Source organism: Monodelphis domestica, chromosome 1 (assembly GCF_027887165.1).
Source record: "Monodelphis domestica isolate mMonDom1 chromosome 1, mMonDom1.pri, whole genome shotgun sequence".
NCBI classification, from domain to species: domain Eukaryota; kingdom Metazoa; phylum Chordata; class Mammalia; order Didelphimorphia; family Didelphidae; genus Monodelphis; species Monodelphis domestica.
Window position 1 is genome coordinate 373,929,058 of NC_077227.1, and position 15,610 is coordinate 373,944,667.

Genomic DNA, 15,610 nt, shown 5'->3' on the forward strand with positions numbered 1-15,610 from the left:
TCTCTCTTTCTCTCCATTTTGGCTTTATTTATCATTTTGTGAAGTTAAGTTTCAGCTGCTTGGAAATCACCTGATTTTGGAGAATCCATAATATTAGTCCCCCTCTCAAAGTCACCCAATTTAAGGAATCTCACTAACTACCTCTCTCCTTACCCCCAGGTTCTTCTGTTCCCCTCCACCAATTATAAACCAGGTGTTTCCGTCTCTATAATCCTGTTTTTCTGTTTTTCATTCCCTCTAACTTGAACATTAACTGTGCAGAAACCAAGATTGATCCAGTTTGTTTCTGCAATTCCATGCTTTACTAAATAAATCATTATCTGGATGTAACTACTTAGTTTCTTTATTCCACCATAACAGTTATGGTGACTCAAAGAGATTGAGACTATGTAAGTGTTGCTATGTGCTGTCTAGATTTTCCTGAAGAAATACTGTAGGGCTCTATTTCTATTATCTCTATCTCTGTTTAAGGAAAAAATAAAGAATAAAACTGAAAGTTACATGGAAATAATGGTTAGATCCTTTATCAATATTTCCCAGATGAGTAACAGATTTATTGTCTTAGCAGAAATATAGAAGATAATTTCATTGATTAGGGAAAAGATAAAAAAATTGGTTTGCACTTTGCAGTTTAAATTTAAGAATTAACATTTTTAAAATTTGATAATATTTTATTTTTCCTCAATTAAAAAAACCACAATTGTAATTCATTTTTTATAATTTTGAGTCCTGAATTCTCCCCTTCCTTATTTCTCAATCATTAAAAGAGAAACACTCACTTAAATCAGGAAGCAACCTGAAAGTAAGTAAAATTTAATCTGAACAATGTTTTATGTTACCACTAAATTTTTTCTGTGGATGATATAACTTAATTCTTTAAACAAACTAGAAGTAGAGTCACCAACAGATATTAGAATAGATCACACACTTTTAAGTTTTTAAGAATTGCAAAGGCAACAATATTATGATTAATTGGTTTTGTGTAATCAAAATTTGTGCTAAATGATAAAGGAAAAATTCAGTGAAGATTCAGTGAACATAATTGGGAAACAAAAACTAGAGGAACTGAGCATGTAGTGTTAGGGTCCAGTTCGTCACCCACCACCATGGAAGACCCCACAGACAATGCAATCAAGCAGGAGGGTCCTTTATTCTGGTATACCCCAGGGGAAGCTCAGCACAAGAGTTCCACCTGCAGTTGTGAGTGCAGTCTTTTATACCCGAAGCCTGACAGCATATCACTAGCCACCACACGTGGCCCACAAGTTCTCCTGGAATCTATGTTTTGGGCGTTGGCACATTTAGGTTCCCTGACAGGGGTCTGTTGGTCAGATGTCCTATAGTGATATGTGCTGTACTGACCAAGCAGCTCCCTGCTTGGGGCTCCTTCATTCCCAACTCCTTTTTCTCTTAGGAGGCAGAGGGAAGGCCTGGCCACTGAGGCAGCTTGTGGCCCTCAGCCCGGGGCTCGCTAGGGGTCGGTACTGTTGTCGGAGGGCCAACACCTGGGTGGCACCCAGCCGGCCTTTCATGAACCGAACAAGGCGGTTAAAAACGCAGGGGCCAAATGTCAAGAGCAGGGTTAAGCTTATGAGGGGTCCTATGAGGGACGTGACTAGGGAGAAGAATTGAAAAGGTCGCGTACCAGGGGCCGGCAGTTTCCCCCTCCTTCCGTCAGGGCTTCTAGACCTTCTCATAGCTTGCTCAGGGAGTCCCTAATGATCCCTGAGTGGTTAACATAGAAGTAGCACTCCTCACCCAAGGCTGCACAGAGGCCCCCTCCTTAAGGAAGAGGAGGTCCTGCTTGGCATAGTAGGTCACTCGGGGTACTATTGAGAGGGGGTGCAGTGGGCAGTGAGGGATCTAGGGGAGACACAGGGCTGTAGGCCAGAACGGGGGCACAGCCAGTGCGCTCCTGCGGGTGGGATAAGGTATCTCCCGATTGAGGGATACTCTGTGACAAGGGAGGGGGAAACCAAGGGGTGGGGGAGAAAGTGAAGTAATGGAAGTGAGTGGGTCATGTATTCCTTTTGCTAGCTGTCTCCCCACTGCTTCTAGTGAGTCCTGCCATCTGGCCAGCCCAGCCATCCATAGGGGAACCACACAGCCTCCCAGAGGGCCAGAATCTCAGGCCCCACCTGGTTCAGTGCCCCCTGCCATCCCATCCCCTCCCCTCTCCAAATGTCTAAGGGAAAAAGGGCTGAGGTCCAAATCTTCTGTAGTTTCTTCAGTGCTGAGCATGGCTGTAGAGCTGTCCCTACCTGTGTGTAGGAGAGAGAGGGAGGGGAATAAGAGGGGGAGGGAAGGCTGCAGACAGTGTCTTTAGGGGCGCATCCTCAGTGGATTCCAGGGTCCCAGGTCGGTGGAGAACTGCCTGGAGATCTGAAGGGTGTCCTGTCACTCCTTCCCTCGATTGGCAGACTGGTCACAAGGGGAAGTCAGTCCCTAAGAGAGAAGTGTACTGGGGCAAATAGCAGATAGGAACAGGACATTAATACAATAGCAATGAACATCACATATTTGCATTTGGGTATCAACCAACAGACTTCATCCTCAGAAATCATCTTTAGACAGGAGTCCTGAGTTGTTTGCAGAGCTGGTATGTGATGTTTCTGTTAAAGAACATCCCATTGCAAAAATACACATTAACATCCAAAAACACTGGAGTAACGATATCTTACAGATGTATTTCCTTACCCCAGAGGCTGGGGAAACCAAGAAGGCTGTGAGCTATCTTTCCAAGCTCAAGAACCAAACCTCAACTGTGGTAAATTAAGGCTACAAATACATGCCATCTAGGAATAAACTCCATCTATTTCTCAAAGCATGTTCCTAACAATTTGAGAATTCCCAATTATTAGAGTTGTTTGAGGAAATGGAAACTTTAATATCACAATTTGCATTTTGTGCTGATCATGGGAATTGTCATGAAGGAAGAAGACCCTGAAAGGGAAATATCTCCAAGTCACAAAAGACACACCAAGCAAGGCTGTCACTTGCCATTGTTGTTCCACTCGAGGATGGTCAGGAAAATTCAGTCCAAAGTGAGCCTTGGGCTGCCTTCTCTATAGCCATCCTAGGACTTTTTCTCTCCTTAGAGCACTTGCCACTGGATGCCAGAGGCCTTCTTTTCCTTAAAGGACAAGTCTCACCCATTAACAGCTCAGAGAAATTTGCTTATCAGCAATCCAGAAACAAATCTCCACACCCCAAACAAGCCTTTAATATCCCTACAAGGCTGATCACACAATTATTTTCATGTATTTACACATCAGGTGTAGTCACATGAGTGCTGAATTAAGTAGTTCCCTATAAACCAGGGCTGTTTCCTCTCCTGGACCGAGGCAATCTGAAAGACTAAGACAAGGTCATTCAGGAATCACTTCAGTGTAACTGTCCAAAGAATCGTGTGTGATTTTCCCACATACATTACTTTATATATTATCCCTAAGTTAAAGAGCCAATTATGAGAGCAGAACATTCATCTGTTCCCTTTCACCTTCTCTCTCCCTTTCTGTTCCTCCAAAACCCTCTGCTTAAAAGCAGAACACACCATCCATTCTTCCTTTACAAACCCACATACTAAAGCTTTATGGACTTTAAATCAAAGTCCCTTTCTTCCAAATTCAAACCCAACATACCTCCCCACTTTCTCTAACATGCTTTTACTATCATAAGCCAAACAACCAGCCCCCTGGTATCACTTCAATTGCTAATCGGTAACTCCAAAGAATTCTGATTTAAAAAGATCACATCATTGAACAGTCTTTAGCATAGAGCTCAACCATTATAAATTTCAGTTCATAGTACAAATTGGTAGACTGAGGTAACAAACTATATGGTTGAGTCAGATTTACAGTAAGGTTTTTTTTTTAATATCCAAACGATACTTAAACACATTTTAGCAGCCACTCACATGACAATCATAAATTTCTGAGCAAGCATTTTCACATATATGCCATTTTTAACACCCTACCTATTCTTTGGCTATTGTTTGTCACATATATCCTTATACAGATCAAAATGTAATCAAAATATCAACCAACAATCCCCAGAACTCGTATGAGGTAACTTCATCAATTACATATCACTCAACTCATTTTATCATTCTGGACCTGGAATGTTTGTAGTAAAATTCCACAGCTGAAAACAAGCCTTTTTTTTTTTTTTGGTCAGACAGGGCTGGCAATATTTGCTTGCTTGAGCACCTTAAAACCTCTGTTTCTACAATTAAGATATACTCATCTTTAAGTTCTATCACATAGCGCTTGTTAACTCTTTGAAGCCCCTATGTCAGTTCATAATGTTATAAGCACTTCTTTCTCCTTCCTGGGTCCAAGGAAGGGGTTAATAGCTTCTGAGCAATTTTATCCCAAGGCTGCTGGTCTTGACTTAGATTTTATTACTTAGCAACCTTGGCCCATCCTTCTTTAACCAGTGAGCTCACTATAATGTAAAAGTTTGAACGTATCAAACCCCCTTTATAATAATTTAGTCTCAGTGGATTTCAATTTGAACTCCACACTTCCAAATAACTCTGATTAAGTCCTTTAGCAATGTTTCAGTGTAACCAAACTGAGGTGCAAAGCATTTACCTGTACTTCTCTCAAACCTGTCTAAAGCAGAACAGAACCTCCAGTTTAGTCTCTTTCTAGCTCAAAACACTGCTACATTCCTAATTTAAGTCCATCAACATTATTCCAATTTATAATTTGTTGTGTCTATTTCACACTAGAATTCATAGTATCAATTAGTATCTCTATTCATTACTCTTATTGAAGTGGAGCACTTCATAAAATGAATCCAGACACCCCAAAATTCAATTATTAACTTATATAGATAGGTTATAAGACATAAACTTATTTCCCTTCACATGTACTTAATCACTTTTCCCTACTTAGCTTCATGTTACCTGGCATTCCAGCCTGACCTCTCTGATATATCTGAAGCTAGACTGTATTTAATCCTCATGAAAAGCCCTCTCGATTACAGGGCTGGTTGAATTTAGCTTGTTAAGGGCACACAGGTTGTATGTCATATACCCTTAACCTATTTAGGTGGAAAACTTAATCCTCTTCATAATATAATGCATACATATTTAGCATTCACTCAGCATTACTCATTTCCAGCATTTGGCATCTAGATTACAAATTCCTTCCTATGCATTTTGCATTTTGCACATTTAAAAACAATTCATATAACCTTGATTAAAAACATTATTTAAAAATTTCCTCTTTTGTAAAACATCAATTCTTAGCATTTATCTCATTAATGCCATGCACAGATTAACCACTTTGAAAAAGAAAAAGAAAACTTCTGGTGTGTGTAATATAATTTCTTGCTGCTATTTCTGACAGCACATACATTAAAATAAATGTGATTTGAAGGATTCCCAAATTCAAATTCTAGAAAAAGTTCTTTTCAACAACACAAGTTTTTCTGAATGACTTTTACATCTATAAAGTAGTCAGTACAATTTTCTGTCTATACAGAATAAACTTTCCTCTCTGCATCAGACTTGCTATCAATCACATTTACACAATTCTCAAATTCACTGAAATCATTATGCATTGCAAGGTTTAACAAAGCAAACTTCTAATCAGGAGTTTTGTTGTTCAATAAAAATCTGGCAACATTTCACATTTGACAAACAGTAACTACAATTTGTACCATATCAAAATCATTAGCAATTCACCCAGTTTGAGAATTAATTTTAAGAGAAAGTTTCTAACTGTGGAGTAAGAATCTCCCTTTTCTGCTCAGAATTTTCTCTCTTCCGCTCCTTTGGGGGCCCATCCAAAGGGAGAAGGAGGGGAAAATCATTGAATGGGTAATTGCACTCTCTCCCGCCCTGAAGCCTGTCACAGTGTTACTTTATCATAGCTTGCCTGGTTGGAACGCAGGCAGAGGGAGCAGGGGTGCAAAATCTATTCTCCTTTGTAACCCTGCATCCCAAACTCCCCCCCTTTTTTTTCTTTCCCTTTAATCCAGCCACAACAAAGACTCAAAGAACCCTATAGGACACCCTCTCCCACACATCTACATACCTGCATCCAAATACAGAAAGACACACAAGACAAACAGCAAAAGCCAGAAGACAAATAACAGAGATGTAGACACGTATACTGCCCCATCCTAGGAGCTTATCTTAAGATCTCATTTCTTGGTATGTACTTGTAAGGACCGTAAAACCTTGAGCAAGCTGTTTGACAAACAGGCTGATTTTCTATTATTGAGACCAAGAAGTTGCAAGGAAAGGGTTAACAACTGCCTAAAGCAGCAAGTTTTAATCAGGAAAGAAACCTGATACCCACAATTACTCATCAGTGGCCAGCTCCCTTGGCTGTTTCCAGCTTCCTTCGGCTGCCTCAGGCTATCTGTCAGGGGCAAGCAGCCAGCGGATGGCCACCTGATCCCTCTGTGTGGCAAAAAACCTCAGTGTGTCTAAAATCACCTAGAGATCATGGGGCATCCCCCAGTCTCTCCTAGGGGTGCAATATCTTCCCAAAAGGGGACTCGAACCCCTTTCCCTTCAAACCAGTTGAGAGCAGTGGCCACCTAGCAGAGACACGGAGCTCCGCACTCAGGGCTCTCTCAACAAGACGGAGACTTTAACTCCCTACGACAGATACGACCGAGTCAGACCTCTGTCCCAGGGGCCTCAAACCACCTGGAAGTTCCGATCTCAGCACCTGCCCTGGACCGCATCCTTCCCCCACCACTGATCACAGATGCTTCCTCAATTTCCTGACTGGCCTTCTCTTGAAGGACACAGTAATGCAGTAATCCCAAGTCTGCACTCAGAAACAGGTGGGAGGGTCGGACCCATGCCGGGAGGCTAAGCCTCTTGCCTTAGAAAAAGGCGGGCCCTGGGGCTTGGCATAGGGGCTCTTGTTTAAACCGCAAGAACGAATGCCCCACTGAGCCTTATGCCCATCAGGGGTCCTCATCTCCCCCATACACATTCGATCACCATTCGCACCCAAAGCCACACAACACTCAGCTCACCTAAAGGTCTGGTCCAAGGCAGTGCCTTAGGCCCTCCTGTCTGGGGGGTTCCAAGGTGGAGGGATCCCGGACAAGCCCCCAAATGTTAGGGTCCAGTTCGTCACCCGCCACCATGGAAGACCCCACAGACAATGCAATCAAACAGGAAGGGTCCTTTATTCTGGTATATACCAGGGGAAGCTCAGCACAGGAGTTCCGCCTGCAGTTATGAGTGCAGAGTCTTTTATACCCAATGCCTGACAGCATATCACTAGCCACCATACGTGGCCCACAAGTTTTTCCTGGACTCTACGTTTTGGGCGTCAGTACAAGTTTCTCCTGGACTCTACGTTTTGGGCAGCACATTTAGGTTCCCTGACAGGGGTCTGTTGGTCAGATGTTCTATAGTGATATGTGCTGTACTGACCAAGCAGCTCCCTGCTTGGGGCTCCTTCAGTAGAAAATGGGAAGAATATTAGATCAGAAAATGGAAATAAAAAAGAAAAAATGCAGTTCTGAATAGTTTTAATCCAAGTCCATTGGAGGGATATAAAAAGAAAAAAGGAAGAAAGTCTAAGCAAATAGAAAGAAAAGAAAAATTAGTAGAAAGTTTTGAGTCTGTTTACACTGACACAATGTGAAGGGAGGGGATTTAAAGTAAAAGGGTTTGGAATTTTGGAAAGAGATTTGAGGGAAATTTTGATCTTATTGAGATAAGAATGGTTTGAGAAACTTTTAGAGAAGTGCCTCTCAAATTTCAGACAGACAATATCCTATCAAGTTATAACATTTACTAAATGAAAACTCTTAGTAGTAAAAATTTGTAACATAAAATTATTTAGACAAGCATACTAACACTGTCTCTTATTAGGGAAATTTCAGTAAACCAGGAGCTAATAAATATTGCATTTGCTATTTGTCAAAATGCTGAAAAATGCATGAATCAAGTAAACTTGAGTTAAAATCCAGGCTCAGAAATTTATGAGTTGTGTGACCTTAAGGACATTATTTCACCTTGTTTACCTCAGTTTTCTAATCTGTAAAGGGGATTGATAATGGCCACCACTTCCCAGGGTTGTTGTGAGGATCACTTGATTGTAAAATACTTACTACAGTTAGCACATGGAAAGCACTTTATAAATGTTAGTAAATGTAAGTACTTTATATTGGTCTTTGAATGAAATCAATATTGGATGCCAAAAGTGATTTTTAAAAATGATTTTCTATGTAAGAGAAGTTGAAAATTCATTAAAATGAATTAATGTTTCATAATTAGCAATAAATTTTGGTTTATGTTTTAAATATATGATATTATGTATGTTTCTAATTTTTTTCTTGCATTCTGAAATTGGAGAGACCATTGTATTAGAAATGCTATTAAAGGGGGCAACTGGGTAACTCAGTGGATTGAGAGCCAGGCCTAGAGATGGGCAGTCCTGGGCTCAAATCTGGCCTCAGACACTTCCCAGCTGTGTGACCCTGGGCAAGTCACTTGACCCCCATTGCCTAGCCCTTACCACTCTTCTGCCTTGGAGTCTACATAGTATTGGCTCCAAGACGGAAGGTAAGGGTTTAAAAAAAATAATAATAAAAGAAATGCTATTTAAAAAGTAACTTCTCTTTAATCTGGATACTGTTAGATTATAAAGTGAACTACTAGAAGAATGCTGTAAAAATGTTTGAAAATGTTAAATATTTAAAGAGATATGTCACTTTAAAGTGTATAATAATAACAGTGTTGGAAAAAAAGTAGCAAAGTCCTCTTCAAATTATTCTTATCTGTGAAGTTCCTTGGTACTTTCTGTTTGGGTGAGGTCATAAGATCTTACCCGTCCTGCTGACAGTTTGTGATAAAATTCTGAATTGCTGAAGATTGAGAAACTAGGACATCTCTTGAGTAAAGCAGGGAAACTTACAAGTTTGCTAATAGTTGAGTAAGTTTCATCTGTGATTATTTGACTATCACTTATGAAAAGTTATAAAATTGTACTTGTTAATAAGTAGTCTATTAAAGTTACATGTGAATCAAGTTAGTAACAAGGGACATTCGATTCAAAGATCTCAATCTTCCTTAGGACTGTATAGAAAATCCAAATTGGTGGTTTACTATAGTCAGAATTTTTCTGAGGTTTTGAGTATTTATTAAATATGCAAAAATTTCAGAAGGAGGTTATTCTTAACTTAATTGGAGGATAATAGAAACATCCTTATATCTCTCATAGATAACTCTTGCTATGACATGAAAAGGATAATACTATCTGTAATTGGTTATATTTGTGGTGGAACTGTAATTTAGTATTGTTCTAAATTTTTATCTCATGGATGATTGTCCAAATTGTCATGAAGCCAATAGTCTACCATTCAAGGGGAATGCCATGGGCTGCTCAAAGGGAATGAAATCTGAGAACTGTTAAAGGTGGATATCTATCTCTGTAAAAAGCTGATGGAATGAACTTGGCACAGGCTAAGCTAGGATCCTCTTGACTCCGTTTCCTGATTGTGCTATTTTCCTTTCTGAAGAGGAAAATTTCCAACCTGGTTAATTCTGAGTCTGTTAGGATATCCTGTGAATAATGTAGAACTTTCCTTCATGATTGGTAGGCAAATATGACCCATGCTTAACACCAAATTGACATATCCAGAGGCAGAACTGTGGGAGCAGAAACACAGAAGAAAAACAACTGCTTGATCATATGGGTTGATGGGGATATGATTGGGGACATAGACTCTAAACAATCACCCTAATGCAAATATCAATAATATGGAAATAGGTCTTGATCAATGACACATGTAAAACGCAGTGGAATTGCCTGTTGGCTACAGGAAGGGGGTGGAAGGAGGGGAGGGAAAGAACATAAATCATGTAACCATGGAAAATTTTTCTTAATTAATCAATAAAATAAAATTAATATAAAAAACAAACTGAGATAAGGAGTTTTTCCTTTGTTATGGCTAATGTTAGGTCAGTCTGTGCTTTGAAAGGGACAGTCTTGATATTGTTATAATTATCTCCCTCTTTTTTCCCTTTCAACACAAATTTCTATAATCAGAGCAGGTGAATTATAGAAAATTTTTTGTTGTAATACTAAATCTACTAATCAATAGATTAATACTTAATCATGGGGGCAGCTGGGTAGCTCAGTGGATTGAGAGCTAGCCCCAGAGACAGAAGGTTCTGGGTTCAAATTTGACCTCAGATACTTCCCAGCTGTGTGACCCTGGGCAAGTCACTTGACCCCCATTGCCTAGCCCTTACCACACTTCTGCCTTGGAGCCAATACACAGTATTGACTCCAAGACAGAAGGTAAGGGTTTAAAAAAAAAAACAAAAACTTAATCATCTGGGGCAGCTCGGTGGCTCAGTGGATTGAGAGTCAGGCCTAGAGATGAGAGGTCCCAGGCTCTAATCTGGTCTCAGACACTTCCCAGCTGTGTGACCCTGGGCAAGTCACTTAACCCCCATTGCCTAGCCCTTACCACTCTTCTGCCTCCAAGATGGAAGGTAAGGGTTTAAAAAAAATACTTAATCATCTCTGAGTTACTATAATAGGATGCAAATATGAAAAATCTTACTATTTCTGAATTTTTGGTTAATTGAATATCCTAAGCAACTAAATAAATGAGTTCTTAAACTTGTTATTGATTTGCTAAAAGTTATGTATTCATCTATAAGATTAAATCCTTAAAGTATCTCATTCTTCTAGGGTGATACAGGAATATCCTCAAAAAGATGTAAAAGTTTTCCATTAATAGGAGTAGTAAATTTTGAGAGAGCAACAGGATGTCTGTTTTCTCTAAGCTTTTTCTAGCATATACAAACATCCATACACACATATATATGTATATATGCATATATATTTTTGCTTGTCCTTTGTTTTCAAAGAGAATGAGTTGGATTTAAATGAGGCAAAATTGCACAAAATCATCAACCAGTGACAACAAAAATCAAGATGACTGATCATGGCCTGGGATGCAGTGGATGACATTTGTATCTTTGATGTCTGACCAAACTCTAAATGTTCCACATTCTTCAGTCACCTTCATGGTAATTTGAACAAATTGTTCTCATTTGCCCATTCTACCAGGGGGTGGGGGTGGGGGTCTTCACATCCTCCCAATGCCCAACTCACCACGTTTGAGGCCTCTCAATTACCCTCAACCTGATTTGGTCCATCTACAGAGACAGTTTTACTGGATATGGTCACTGAGCTTGCTTCTTTGTAGCCACAGGTGAGAGTGAGTGAGAGGTGAACAGACTGATGAAAGGATGATCAGTCCTGAAATAGGATTAACAATCCCTCACACCAGAGGTGCTAATCTGCTAATCCTCCCTGTACACTCCATACACTCTGTCTCTCTCTGTCTCTGTTTCTGTCTCTCTGTCTCTTTCTGTCTGTCTGTCTGTCTCTCTGTCTCTGTCTCTCTCTGTCTCTGTCTCTCTGTCTCTCTGTCTCTGTCTCTCTCTCTGTCTCTCTCTGTTTCTGTCTCTCTATCTCTCTCTCTGTCTCTGTTTCTGTCTCTCTGTCTCTGTCTCTCTGTCTCTGTCTCTGTCTCTCTCTGTCTCTGTCTCTGTCTCTCTCTCTCTCTCTCTCTCTCTCTCACACACACACACACACACACAAAGATTTCCAAATATTTCTAATGGGATAGTCAGGCCTTGAGTATGTTTTAATAAGTTCTCAAAATTGAATTAAGGATTTTACATATGAAATTGCATTGATAATTATAAAGAAAGTGAAATTCTTTTTCTATTTTTGAAGTCTTTGATAATTTTAAGAGACAAAAGGAAGGTGAATAGAATGCCAGGCCTGAAGCTGGGAGGACCCTGTTCAAATCTGATCTCAGATACTTCTTATTTGCATGACCCTGGACAAGTCACTTAATCTTGACTGCCTGGCCCTTACAGCTCTTCTGCCTTAGAATGGATACTTAGTATTGATTCTAAGACAGAAGGTAAGATTAAAAAAAAAAAGAAGGGTTTGTTTTCCAAATTAAGCCATCACAGATTCTTTTTAAGATTCTTCCTTCAGTCTGTTGATGGCATTGTTCATATCAGATGCAACCTTTAGGAAAAGACAGAAATAGCAAGTAGTATGTAAAAGCTGAAATTCTCTGAAGTTTCAAGTGAGTTATGGGTTCCTGTATTGATGTTCCTACAGCTCTGTTGTTAATAGGATCAGAACTATAAGGTTTGAATTGTTTTTGTCCCAGGAACTAGTTATCAGAAAACCAAATTTAGGAGATTGTACTAAATTGTATTAAGTCTAGATTTTAGTTATTTAAAAATTTCTGTAAATGAGCTGGAGCCAGGGAAACGGACTTTCTAGGAGAAGCACCCTTCAGAGCTTCCCTGAGAATGGGACCTAATTCTGAATGTCTAAGGGAAGATGTTTCCAGGGACTAGGCAACTACATGGGACATCTGGGACTCAAGATGAAATGTATTGATTAAATGGACACTGGTGTGGGATCCAGGCTACAAGGAGACTTAATTTAACTCAATATAGTTATTATATTGCTTCATTCTTTGGGTTTCATGGTATTTATGTTTGTTGAATTTTTGGTTACCTTTATGACATGTAAGACTTCTCTCTCGAATTATTCCATAGTGTGTCCTCTAAGTAGTTTGATCTATTGTTTATTTAGTTTGACTTTATCTATAGATTTTATTTAACAAAGTTTGTCTTCTTTGGAGATATATGAGATTATGACTCTGTTTATACTCTTTTTACCTCTCCCTCTATCCTTTTAGTGCCCTTTAAGATAGACTATAATTCTGTTGAGAGATCCCTAATAAAGTATTTAAATAAGTGATCATTGGGATTGATAACCCCATGGCTAAAGGGGTGGATGTTACTTTAAAATAGTCATTTTAGCTTTATCCACCATTTTATGAGCTAAGTTTCAGCTGCTTTTAAGTCATCTGATTTTGGAGAAGTCAATCACAAGATTACTTCCCCTCTCAAATGTCACTCAGCTTAATGAATGTCACACACAATACTCCCCCTTTTCTTCTCATCTCAAGGTCTCCTGTTTCATTCCACCAGTGAGAGACCAAGTATCTCAATCCCTCTAATCTTGCTTTTTAAAAAAAATTTGTTTTTCACTTCTTCCAGATTGTTTATACACACACACACACAGATAGATAGATAGAGAGATAGATAGATAAAACTTACCTTCTGTTTTAGTAACATCTCTAAGACAGAAGAGCAGCAAGGGGTAGGCAGTTAGGGTTAAGTGACTTGCCTAGGCTCATACAGCTAAGAAGTATCTGAGGCCATATTTAAACCCAGGTCTCCCAACTCTCAGCTTAAACTCCCAAATTGTTCCTTAACTGTGTAGAAAAAAATGTTGTGGGATTGGCAACGGAGAGCCTTGGCCTCAATTTGTTTCTTCAACTACAAGCATTGCCAAGTAAATTGCTATCTGTGTAACTATTTAGTTTCCTTATTCTACCATAACAGAGAATTAACAACTCACATTAAAATAACAATTACAGGTTTACATAGTACTTCTTATAGTCTTATGAAGTAAGTTGTATATTATCTTCATTTTACAAATAAGGAACACTGAGTCTCAAAGAAGTTAAAATAGCTTGCTGGGGTTACAGAGAAAAAGGTGTTCAAGCAAGTATTCAAACCCAAATCTTGTGACTCCAAATCTAGAACTCCTCCCCCACCACCACCACCACACCATTTGGATTCCCATAAAAAGGGAGTGGGACCATCAGCAGGCAATAAATGAGATCAAAGTTTTTAAGGAGCAGAGGCTTAAAAGATGATACTGTCACGCCTAGGCTAGGACCTTTTAACACGGTAAAAGTTCATTTCCCAACCTGTTACAGTAATAATCTTTTCCTCAGAAAAGTCATAGCTACATAGTGTTATACTGTATATGATGGTGATGGAAGGGAAGGAGGGAGACAATTTGTATCTTATAATTTCAGAACATGTATGTTGAAAATTGTTATTACATATAATTAGGTAAACAAAGTATCTTTGAATATAGAAAAAAAAGAGTGGGAGGAGGAGAGGAGAGGAGCTAAAATATTACAGGTAAAGTGATTTGCCCAGGTTCACACCACTGATATGCATCTGAGGTTTGGGCTTAGACGTGGGTTTTCCTGATCCATAGGTCGGATCCTTAACCAATGCCAGTCTGCCTCATTTCAAGTTTTTAAAATATTATTGTATCACCCTTTTGTTTGAAACCTTTCTTGCCTCATTATCATATAAAGGATCAAGAGAAAACTCTTCTTTCTAGAATGATAAAAACCTCCATGATTTGAATCTGTGGCCTTAGCTCCAAAGGCCAAACTCTTCCTAGTAGCTGGAATGGTCTACTTATTATTTCCTATAGTCACCAGGATCATTCTTCCTTGTTATCTTTGCTCACACTGTCCCAGCCTCTCTAGATTATCTGTCCTGGGGGATCTTCAGGAACTTCAAGTTCAATGTGAGCTAATGCTATGGTAGTAGTCTCTCTGTGATCGAGAATGACGATTGTCTTTGTGCAGTTTCATCTACGGTGTACCCTCGTGTGGCTTTGGAGTCCAAAGGCTGAGGCGCAAAGTCTGTGGCACATGGGGCCTGGGACGCCAGGTGTTACGGGAGGTGCGGTTGTGGCCTGGTGTCGGCGATCACGCGCAGCGGCAAGACGTCGACATCGCTCATCTTCAAAGGTGGCGGTGGCATGGTTAATGTGGGTTTGCCAGCTGCTTCTGACAGAGGCAGCGAGTTCTAGTTCCTTTGGTGTAATGCCAGCCCACTTCAAGTTGGACTTTAGCTGATCCTTGAATCTTTTCTTTGGTCGCCTTGTTTCCTGAGTCCAGCTGACAGTTCCCCATAGAATACCTGCCTTGGTATTCGCTGTGGGTCCAGGCGGATGACGTGTCCAGACCATCGTAGCTGGGTTTTGAGGACCACGACTTCGATGCTGGTGGAGTTGGCTCTGTCGAGGACTTCCTGATTGGTGATTCGGTCCTGCCATCGGATCCTCATGATTGACTGAAGAGAGCGTTGGTGGAATTGCTCCAGCTGTTTCATGGGCTTCCGGTACAGTGTCCATGTCTCACAACCGTACAGGAGCGAGCTGAGGACCACTGCGTTGTACACTTTGAGCTTCATCGCAGTGCTTACACCTCTGTGTTGGAGGACTTTGGAGCGCAGCCGCCCCAGTGCCTGGCTGGCCTTTTGGATCCTGGCATTGATCTCATGGTCTAGGGACCCGTCGTTGGCGATGGTGCTGCCCAGGTACTTGAAAGGGTTGATGTTGGAAAGCTGCGTGCTGTCGATTGTAATGCACGGCTGGTTCGTTGGCCTCCCTGGTGCAGGTTGGAACAGCACCTCTGTTTTGCTGAGGCTGATAGTCAGGCCAAACAGTTTTGTTGCGGTGGAGAACCTGTCCACAATGGTTTGGAGATGATTTTCTTGGTGGGCCATGAGAGCACAGTCATCTGCGAAGAGAGCTTCCAGGATGAGTCTCTCTGTTGTCTTTGTTTTTGCAGTCAGGCGGCGAAGTGAGCCATCCAGTCGGTATTTGATGTAGATGCCCAAGTCTAGATCCAACACAGCATGTCGTAATACTTGGGTGAAAAATAAGTTGAATAGTACCGGAGCGAGGAC

At 40.4% G+C, this 15,610-nt stretch overlaps 1 long non-coding RNA gene across 1 annotated transcript; it reads right to left on the reverse strand.

Moving 5' to 3' along the window:
• Nucleotides 1-1,131: 1,131 nt before the first annotated feature.
• Nucleotides 1,132-7,332, reverse strand: LOC130456389 (uncharacterized). Its single transcript, XR_008915162.1, has 2 exons — nucleotides 7,009-7,332; nucleotides 1,132-2,461 (listed from the first exon to the last, which is right to left on the reverse strand). It is a non-coding gene; the product is annotated as an uncharacterized LOC130456389 (long non-coding RNA).
• Between the last annotated feature and the right edge of the window lie 8,278 nt (nucleotides 7,333-15,610).